Source organism: Opisthorchis viverrini (assembly GCF_000715545.1).
Source record: "Opisthorchis viverrini unplaced genomic scaffold opera_v5_437, whole genome shotgun sequence".
Lineage (NCBI taxonomy): Eukaryota > Metazoa > Platyhelminthes > Trematoda > Opisthorchiida > Opisthorchiidae > Opisthorchis > Opisthorchis viverrini.
Genome location: NW_008752100.1, coordinates 363,779 through 366,676, shown reverse-complemented (window position 1 = coordinate 366,676; position 2,898 = coordinate 363,779).

Below are 2,898 nucleotides of genomic sequence, written 5' to 3'. Positions count from 1 at the left end.
TTATTACTATCATTATTATTATTAATATGAGCAAGGTTCTTTGAGTGTGATTATGGACGGCCGTTTGAGTCAAACTGATTGCTTGATATCTCACGGCTTCACGGATTGATACACAGGATTGAGGCCTTTGCCTATGTTTCCCGGGTCGGATTTGTTCTTGTCGGTCAGTGACTGTCATTCACCTGATTTGATTTGATTCTCATTCACAGAACTCGCCAAGGTGATAGTGGTTCGCAGTGAGAGAAGAACTTTGAGTCCCGAGGTTGAAACCAAAAAATTACAATCGATGGGGATACCTTGGGGCAATCTCACATGGATCGTGCAACTACTAACTAGAGGTGCAGAATGTCCAGTGATACCGCGAATGTTAACATCTGTAGGCACTACCACGGCACTCGGGTAGAATGCAGTTAGATCTGATTGTGGCCTAATGGACTCAACACTACCAGTATCAACAATAAAGTCGTGCTTTTGATCAGAAGCGGATATCAAAGTTTTGAAAACATGTGACGAATTTTGGGACAAAACTGATAGAGAAAGCGTATAAGTGTCTTCAGATAATGCTTGCACTTCAGTATTTGGGTCAGAAGTTGAGTGACAAAGTTTCTTGGACTTACAAACAAGCTGAATGTGTCCCGTTTTAAAACACTTTGCTCGTCCGTGAGGGCGTAAANGGGCGTGAATATCTGGAATGGTTTTGTCCACAAGATTCACATTTTCCAAATTTTTGAACCATCGGATTAGAGTTGCGATTTGTGAAGTGGCGTATCGATGGATTTGAGGCACAACAATTTGTTCGAGATTTGAATTGGTTGTTCGTCTGCATCCTTGAATCATTTCTTTAGAATAATTTAACAAGAATGCTTCCTCAGTTTTTGTTACTTGCTTCACATCTTCATACTGCTCACATATTTTCCGAATTGTTTGAAATTTCTGATTTGGACAGAGAAGCAACTTCTGCTGTAATTCGCCATCAACGAGCCTATCACACGGCTGGTCTTCCAATTGGGCACCATAGTCACATTTGGCTACCTGTGTCTGCAGCTGCATACGAAATCACGAACCGACTAAGAATGGGAGTGGGTTGACTTATGAACCTAGCTCCTCCGGCTGCCACGAAGCTAATCGGTTTGAAGTTTTGAAGAACTTTTTTCTTAAATGCATTGTAGGAAATATAGATTTGAGATTCAAAATGTGCTAAATACTTGATCAACGTACAAGATACCTTGCCAACGAAATGTAGGAAATATGCCGTGAGTTTCTTATCATCCATATCAGATTTTGTGGGACGCCGTATGTCAAATCATTCCAAATTATCCTCTACGCATCACGCAATTGAATTACTATATAGTGGGTTCATTTCGGAGGGCGTGCTGATTTGTTCCCATTGCGACGCCAAAATGTGAGAACTAAGTTTCGCACGGATATCCGAATATCCAGACGAACTAGAAATCCAGAATACAGACCAGCGTAGCAAGTAGCACGTATATGCTCAAATTGGCGAATGTGTACAGCATATGGAATATTAAAACAAGAGAATAATGAACAGAGCAATGAATAGAACATCAGCCATGTTCGTCACAGAGGGTCATTGAAGGCAGCGCTTCCGGAAATGAGAAAAAATTTTGTCTAATGAGTGAGTGCGCTGTGAGCTTGAAAATCTTCTTGCTATGTCCCCGCCGCGCGTTTGCTGGGTCAAACAGGGCATAAGTATGAATTGGCTCCCTCGGAGATGAGGGTACTCCAGGGGAAGGAGATCAAGCATCGCGAGACTCGTTTCGTAGTCCACGGATTTGAGGCCGGCAACCATTCTCGTGGCGGCCCGCTGGACACACTCAATGAGGGTGACGTCTTTCGTGCGTCCTGAGTAGACAACTTGGTTGGCGTATTCCAGGACCGGTGTGACGTAGGCCCAATAGAGTATTTGGATGTCCATGCGAGTGGTACAGGAGAAGGTGCGTCGGACCACCCGTAGAATAGCGAATGCCTTTTGGGCTGATTTCTCATGGTGCATTGAAAGGAACAAGTTTGAGGAGACCCAGGTGCCCAGATCTTTTTGCATCTATCCTCACGAGGTTTTCTGGTTCTTTCTCAACGTGCATAACAAAAGCATTCGCTGAGTCTTCCCCAAATGACATATGGTCGCTCTTTTCGTCATTCAGAGGAAGGTGCCGGTCCAACGACCAATTTTTGCAGCGCCTACATCCATTTGTGGACAGTGGCATTGGAAATCCCTCATTTCAAGTTGTCCGCAAAAGTAGTCACGAACTTGCGAGAACATCTGAAAGGTCGTTCACGTGGATCAGAAACACCACTGGTCCCAGGATGGAGCCTTAAGGGACTACAATAGAGACCGGCGCTCGAGAAGGGTAAGTCGAGTCTATTCTAACTAGGAATGAGCTGTGTGATAGAAACGTCTTGAACCAATGAAGCATTCTCCCCTGAATCCAGCAACACTCGTTGTCATTTTTAGAGCGAGACCCATGATGGTGGTGGGTTTTCGTATGTTCCATTAGCGGATTCCTTATTTACAGCGGTTCCGCACTTTAAGAAATGCCAGCTGATCTTCTGTGTTTCTTTAGTCAACTCTTGGACAATATTTGGGACCTGTTTCCAGAATACGTCGAATCATTTTACGTAACCTGCGACCCCTCTGACTGCGTGCCATTTTTTGCGCCAGCCTCGTGAACTTCCTGAACAATGGTCCTCCATAAGTCTCCCACTAATTCTGGTCCCAGTCTAACTTGTTCAAGAAAGGTGTGCATTCCTGAGAAGTCCGCACTGCAGAAGATTCGAAACGACATTTGGAGTTCCGGACTTCTGACACAATAGCAGAGGCAATCAAAGGTCAGCGCACAGTGGCCGCTATTTCCCAGTGGAGCGCCAATTATCACCTGA